This window comes from Lepidochelys kempii, chromosome 8 (assembly GCF_965140265.1).
Source record: "Lepidochelys kempii isolate rLepKem1 chromosome 8, rLepKem1.hap2, whole genome shotgun sequence".
Classification (NCBI taxonomy): domain Eukaryota; kingdom Metazoa; phylum Chordata; order Testudines; family Cheloniidae; genus Lepidochelys; species Lepidochelys kempii.
The window spans coordinates 81,160,595-81,168,469 of NC_133263.1; the positions used below are offsets into that span (position 1 = coordinate 81,160,595).

At 46.1% G+C, this 7,875-nt stretch overlaps 1 protein-coding gene across 17 annotated transcripts in view; it reads right to left on the minus strand.

The window, feature by feature from the left end:
- The window catches only part of ADGRL2 (adhesion G protein-coupled receptor L2), a 195,250-nt gene extending 190,352 nt beyond the window's left edge, over positions 1 to 4,898 (minus strand). For 8 of the 17 annotated variants that reach the window (XM_073357234.1, XM_073357237.1, XM_073357249.1 and 5 more), the window contains exon 1: positions 4,039 to 4,896. The gene's annotated coding sequence lies outside the window, so the exon portion shown is untranslated. Of the gene's footprint in view, positions 1 to 4,038 lie in introns of all 17 variants that reach the window. The other 9 variants (XM_073357243.1, XM_073357247.1, XM_073357246.1 and 6 more) reach the window with 3 other exon arrangements.
- Positions 4,899 to 7,875: the final 2,977 nt, after the last annotated feature.

Sequence of the window (7,875 nt, forward strand, 5' to 3'; positions counted from 1 at the left end):
TGTTGGTCTATTAATGAGCAGGGCTGCCCCCCCAAAAAAATGTTTATTGGCCATTCTCAAGTCAAAACTTGAAGTAATTGGTTTGTTCTACCCCACATGATTCAATATCCTGATTTCCCCAACTACCAGCTCCCAGAACTATCTGAACGTCTATGTTCCTTTTCTGTTGCCAACACATAGAAACCCCCAGTGATTGAAAATGGCAGCTGAAGTGCTGCTGTTGCACATTAATTTTTCTCTAAGTGGTCCAATTTCGTCATCTGAATGTTGAAAATCTTTCTTCTACTGCATTTTATATCTTTAGACATTTGTCAAATTTGGGATCACCATCACATAAATTGAAGTGCAACATTTTCAAGACAATTTTTAGATTATCCCTAATAGCGCTAAAGATAATGCGCTTTCTTTATAGCACTCTCCATTCAAAGCAGACTAGTTAACAACAACTTAAGTGCAATAATGGCATTACATCAATATGTTCCTTTTATACCACCAAAAGGTACACTTTAGACAGCTGAAGGCATTAGGCAAATAAACTGCTGAAAATTACCTCAAAGTAATGACACGATTTTAGGACCACTAAAACGCATCTATCTACAAAATACTGAAGTGTTGTCCATTTAAGGGTAATAGAAGTCTAAATAAACTATGTAATTAACTACAGTTTTCTTCAAGACTGTTATCCTACACAGCTCAGTTTCTTTATTAAATGAAAGTAAAAGGAACTCTTTTGAACATTAGTGAAGAATACCTCTTACAATAAAGATATCATATTCATATTCCTTACACTGCAATGTGTAAAGAATCCATGAACCTACAAAGCATTCAAAACCACTTTAAAAAAAAAATCACCGTCAAAATAGGTGATATTTTATTCAATTTAAGAGGTCTGGGAAATGCAAAGTTATTTTTTGCCAAAAATAAGAGAGAGAGCAGAATGCAGTCCCCAAGAACCATCGACTTTCTGGAAAAGGGCCCACCTTACTGAAGGATAACTGCATTTTGCTTGGCTCTTGGTTTGCCAGATTATGAATATTGATTTTTTAAGATAATGAAAGGGTAGACTGAGACATTGCTCTTTGCAAACACAGGAAAACAACAGTATCAAAAATTGTGTAAATTTGAGTTATATAAACCAATTTAAAATATAATGGTAAATAGTCTACTATAAGACCGACAGAGGCCTGGCCACACCTACTTAAGAGTATTTACTACACCACTAACATTAACCGCAAAATATAATACTTTGCTCTTAGTATCCCCTATTTAACCCATTAAATCAGATTACAAGAAGTTATTATTTTTCACATTAGAAATGAACTTACAATAAAAATGAAATCGAAGTACTTGACTAATAGATGGTAACACTGTTGTTAAACTACATATGAAAGCTTTTAGAGTAGCAGCCGTGTTAGTCTGTATCCACAAAAACAAAAGGAGTACTTGTGGCACCTTAGAGACTAACAAATTTATTTGAGCATAAGCTTTCGTGAAGGCATCCGATGAAGTGAGCTGTAGCTCACGAAAGCTTATGCTCAAAAAAATTTTTTAGTCTCTAAGGTGCCACAAGTACTCCTTTTCTTTTTATATGAAAGCTTGTCTATTATCCTAGTCTACATATTAAGGAGAAAAGTATGTTTACTTCAAAAGTTTGAAACTGAGTAGTCTTTTATTTCAAGATTTCATTTTTCTCTGAAGTAATTAGAAGTTCTTTCCTATTCAGACCCCCTAATGTCATAATGTGTAGGCCATACCCAAAGCATGAGTCCAGTAGAAAAGGCTTTCTAAATCCCAATAACAGACAGAAGACACCAGAAGCAATGTCACTGTGGCTGTCATAAAAGGTCACTGGTTTCACTCTTTTTCTTGAACAAACCATTAACCAATAGAAAATAATTGTCTGACCATTTGCAAGGGTTCTGCAGCAGACAGACAATGTTTTTCACTCACATAATTACAAAACAGCAAAAGTTCAGAAACATAACCCAAATCCACCTCTCCATTTTATCCCTTTACAATTCCCACTGCCCTTTGGGCCTCTGCTTGGGAGCAAATTGAAGACAAACTGAAATTTTCTCAATTGAGCTGGAACTAAGAAACCTTTGATATGCTAATAGACCCCTTCAAACGGTAAGAATTCACACTTGCATTAATTCAAACAATTTGTGCAGAATGATGTGAAATGGCACCTCTTTTAGTGACAAGCAACAAAAGGAGGGAATCAGAGTGTCTGAAAAAACCAAACAACAGAACATTTGTTCTGCAGAATTCTTCATCGTGTGCACAAGAACATTTCTATGCAAGGAAAAACATACACCTGAACACCACATCTTTACTTTCTGACAAATCAACTATGTCCAAACCCCACCAGCGCTAATTTAGATTTATAACAGGACAGTATTGTTGTTAAACCCAGATACAGTAAAAGTTGCCCGTCACACATTTACTTTGTTTTCTGTCTCCAGGTGGCCCCAGCTTTCCACATCTGAAACTAAAAAAACCCTCCTTCTTCCACAACTGGGAAGGAGTATCATTGCAAGCTGGAAGCCTCTTTTCCTATGCAGTCGCGGCTGGGCGGACTGGCTCTTCATGAAGCTGATTTAGTTAAAATAAATCTGCAACAGGTAATTATTTACTAAACGGATGCAACTTTCTTCATTGCGCAACTTGAATTCGGCAGGGAACAGACTTGGTGGGGCCTGCTCTATACACACACACAGACAAATGAATGAACTACCCACGTCAAGCTATTACTCCTCTGAACCCAAGGAGGGAGGGGAGAGAAGGAGGCTTGCTGGCTCAATATACAGGAAAGAATGTTGGATCAGACCAAAGAGACGAGAAAAGGCTGCCTTGCTCCGGTAACGGGAACCATATGGCTCCTGCTGTTAGTTAGAGCCTCGCAGGCTCCTTTGGAAGAGCCGCTCAGCCTGGTCCCTTTTCGGGGGTGCCCAGCAAGAGCCAGCCTTCCCCAGCTCTGAGACCAGAGTCTCTCTGGGGGGAAGCTGAGGGCAGTGGGAGAAGGTCGAGGATCTCCTGGAGGGACCTGTTTCATTGCAAGGGGGAGCTGCAGCCTCCTCCGGCTGTGCCTTCACACGGTGCCAAGGCTCCGCTTGGACCCCGGGTTACCAAGTCAGACAGGCCGATGCACCGGCCCCACCTCGCCAATAAGAGTCAGAGGGCAGGAGGCCGGTAGCTCGCAGTCTGCCCACGGCCCTGCTCTCCCACCGCGGCCCGGAGCCCCCTTTGGGCAGGAAAGCGCAGCCCGCCCCCAGGTGCCGCTCCACCAGTCCGGCTGCCCAGGAGCCTACAGCCCCGGCTCCCCTCTCCCCAGGGGCCCAGAGGCTGTGGCCGCTCCAGCCATCCGCACTCCTTGGGACCCCACGCCGCTGGGGCGCCTCCGCACTCCCCCCATGCCAGCCCCGGTTCCCCAGGGCGCCCACCCCCTGCAAGAAGCCGGCCCACAGCCCCTGGAGCCTGTCTCTAATTGTTGCCATGATCGGCCATCCTAGTTCACATCTGGCTCCATTTTCATGTCACCGTCTCCTTGCTGGGGCTGCCTGGGAAGCCCCTGTGGGAGGATTAACCAGCCCCCGGGGCTCTGCCTGGCCAAGAGGCAGCAAGCCATGCTCCTGCCGCCGGCCCTACCTCCCCTGCCCAGCCTCCTTCCCCGCGTTGGCAGCAGCTGCCCCCTCGGCTTGCCCGGGCTGTCCTCCACCCCCATCCCCAGCACTTTGATTTAATCGGCGCGGACTATTAGTAAATGGTGATGGCGTGAAAAAACCAGGCTGCATGGGGTGTGTGTGGTGGGGAGGCTATTCCTCTCCCTTGTCGCCACCACCGATTTGCTGTGGTTCACTGGGAACGGGGGACACCCCAAGGGAGAAGGGGGGGCCGCCTTCGGTTCAGCAAACAAGCCAAGCCCCCTCCCCAGCCTTTTTTTTTTTTTTGGCAAACGGCTCAAGAGGGAAGCGACGCAAGTAGCGAGCAGGTCCCGGGAACAGCAGCAGCACGAGTGTTGCCCTGAGCTCGTCTTACCTCGCTGTGCGGAACCGAAGCCGGGCCAGGGTCTCTCTCGCTCAACTCGGGTGCCCCAGAGGAGTGCGCCGGGTGAGCCCCCTCTGAACGCCAGGGGCAGAGGAGTTAGTTCAAGCAACAGCAGGCGCAGCGGGGACCGGGCAGGAGAAAGCTGGGCTGGGCAGGGAGAGAGGGAGGCAGCTGGCTCTGCAGCTCGCCGTTGAGCTGGGACAACACACGCAAGGCGGCTTCTCCTCCTCCTCCTCCAAGCGGCCGGCCGGTCGGTCTTGGTATGCTTTGCTAAGGGCTAAGTCAACATTTTCCGGCAGTTTCCAACACCCCGCTCCGCAGGGAAGGTCGAAAATAGCCAGGCTCCCCGACCCACACAAATAAATAAATAAATAACAGCAATAAATCAAAGGGGTGGACCCACGGTGCCAAGCCCAGTGTAGGTGACCAGCCTTGGGAGTCCTTTCTCCGCAACGAAGGGGAAGAAAAGGCGATGGCAGGAGCAGCCGGAGCGACCAACTCAAATTTTGCAGCGCGAAGCCCCCTCCCTTCTCCGTGGCTCTGTCGTTCGCATCGACCTAATTTACATCTCCCTGGATGACATTCTGGCCTCTGGCATGATACACTTCCAGCCCCTCCTCGTATTTCTCGTCTGCCTCTCGCCGCTGCTGCCCCGTGAACGGCTGGAGCCCTGGAACCGACCGCGGAGCCAGTAACACACACACAGCAAAGGGGGGGGGGGAGGCACCGCAACACACGCACACAATCCCAGTGAATTGTATTGCAAGCTCCTTTTCGCTCATGCACCTCGGCGTGTGTGACTGGGGACTGCTAAATCCTGACACAGACTCTCCGCCCGCTCTGAACTGGAGTCACCTCCAGCCTCCTCCTCCAATCTCCACCCCCCTCTCTCGACTCCCCACCCCTAAGCTCAGCTAATCATATAAACATTAGCGCGTATAGTACCGGCCGCAAAGGACAGGCTCCCTCCCGCCTGCCCCCCTACCCGGGGGCTCAGGCAAAGGAAAGCAGATTAGAGGCAGCTAAATACAAAACGTGAAGCAGATAATCTATGGCGCTATATGCCACCACTGGCCATTTTCCACTCCATTTGAGCGGCTGGCGGCGGCTGCTGCTTGGAGGGGGGGCCGGAGACAAGGGGCGCTCGGCTTGAGCCGTTTTGGCAGCAGCGCTCGCCGCTCGCAGCCCGTGGAGCTGCTGCAAGGTTTGTCCCGGGCAGGCTGCAAAGGGCCCGCGCCGCCGATAGCGAAGCGAATGATGCTGGGTGTCCCTGGCTGGCTCGCGCTGTCAGCCCGGCTCCCCTTCGGCCTCTCCTCCGACGCCCTTGCCCCAGGGGCTTCTCTCGAGCCGAGCGTGACGCTGCGGACGGGCAGGCGTCCCCTCGGCTCGTTGTCTCCTCGACTTCCAGCGTGCAGGGCTGGACGTTTCCCAGGGCACGTTTGCAAAGGGGCAGCAGCCGGCGTCAGGCCCCTGAAACTTTAGCGCGAGTCCTTCCTCCTTTGTGTGCGATCTGCCTGCAGTGGCTCTGGCGCACGCCGAGCGCGGTGGCAAGACAAGGAGGGCACCCGAGGGGGAGGAAGGGCTGCCCTTTGAACGCGTGAGACTTCAGGGGACACGCAGCACGTTCTTCTCGCACCAAGAAGTTAAAAGTGCAAGACCCTGAGCGTGGACACTTTACCTGGGTAAAAACGGCCGTGACCGTTCGTGTCCATACCCATGAGTCACCAGACTATGAGTCTGTGGAGCACTGTACCTTCTCTGAGCAAAAATAAGCAAAGGAAGGAAAATGAGTCTAAGGCTCCCAAAAGCATTAAGGAGTTTCTAGGTCTGTTTCCTTCATTTCCTTGCATTGAAATTGCTTTTCTCTTGTCCAGTGAGCACATTTCCTTACGCCTCTTATTCATTACCCATGCCAGCAATCAGAGACAGCAGTCCAAACTAAGGAGCTACATTAAAGAATGCATGTCAGGCCAGGATAAATAATACTTGAACACAATATCAAGAAAGGTATTAATTTGAACCAAACGTGCATATATGTACAAATACAGTCCAGTAATCCCGTTGATTTCTTTCAATAATATCCACTCAAAGCTGCTGAAGTGTTTTCTTAAGTTGCAAAATACTGAAAAAATGTGCTGTTGTTCAAAATGTGGAAATTTAAAATATTTGAAGGCCCCAGTTAAGCAAAAAGCAACTTGGCATTGGGAAGTGTTTGTTTATATAAAGAAATGAAGGGACAATAGACAAAACCCTGAGATATGATAACACAAATCAAAAGCATTGTGCAATTTAACTTAAAGCTCACTTTTGTGCTGTCTTAGAACAGCTAAAGAAGTGCTCTGACTTAATACCAGGCTGCAATGGCCACAGAGGGACAAACATCCATCCAAGGATCAATTTAGCACAAGTGAATACAGACTAACAGGGCTACCCCTCTGATATTTGGCACAAGTGTGACCCAATCACTTTCCTTTTTACTGGTGGCCATGCCTCCTTTTTTCTTGCAACAAAGTGGTGTAAAAGATTTCTTGACTCTACACTACTTCAAGATTACCTTAGTGCTCTAGGAATCCTCCCAGGGCCAGTCATGATGACTTTAGGTCCAAAATATGCTGGCAGTTCAGGTCAAAGCAACCACATCACACCAGAAAATCTGGGACATTATCTCTATATTCAGAAACACTTTATTTATCAACTTGTTAGCATGTTACTTTTTATTCAACTATATAAGCTTCTGTTGTGATAACAGTCTTCGATATCTCTACATAAAAATGCAATAGTATTTTTTAAAATAATTCTTAATATGAATTAAGAGGAGCATGATGTGCTTAAAAGGTCACCTCAATTTAAAAAGCAGAGGCCAGATTCCAGTCCATGTTTTTTCTACTATTTTTTGTTCAGGTTAATGTGAGCATTTTACAGCCCTTTGTGTATAGTCAGTTTAACTCTTTCCCCATATAATAGGAGAACATTTCTTTCTTGCTGAAAAAATTAACCCTTATAAATAATTTCAGGGAACCAGCAAAGCTCTTAGATATGTTTAATAGAATTAAAACATACACAATGGTATATATCATTTAAAAATGCACTTATCTGAAACTAGTTTCTATTTAGAGGTTAAGGTGTACCTGCTGTGGAGACATCTTTAAAAGGAAGCCATAACTACAAAAATGCACATTATATATTACATGTATATTTATTACTGATAATCTGTTTTTCTAAAGTAAGTTCAGCTGTAGATGAAAAAAAATTATGAGGGCGATCCATTAATAGAGGACCTATTCCTGCTCTTACTGCAATCAGTGAGTGGCAGCAGGGTTGGGCTATAAACAGTACAACATATACAAGGATTTATGTTTGTTTTTCTTTTGGGAGGGAGGAATCTGTCCATTCTTAGGCAAAATGTCGACTGGCTTCAGTGAAAGTTTTGCCTGAGTAAAGACAGAGGAAGACTGCAGAACTTGGCCTTTTGCGGATATTCACTGAAGTCAATGGAGATTCACCTATGTGGATTCCTTTGCTGGACTGTGGTCTAACTTTTTTTCTTTCATTAGGAATCTTTGGGAGTTAAATTTCTTTGTACATAAAGAGTTACGTACCTTTGCCACAAATTTTAACAACAGGTAAAACTACAGATAGAAACCTTTACATTCAGCATCTGTTTTGAAAACACAAGCTTCCACTTTAGGTTTCTTAATTCTGATTGGGTCTTCGTTATAATGATAAGCATAATAGATAGGTATATTGCCTTCGCAAGCGAAACATGATTATTCAGCACTTAATTTGTATCCCATTTTAATATAAATACATTTCTTCAGAATATATCCA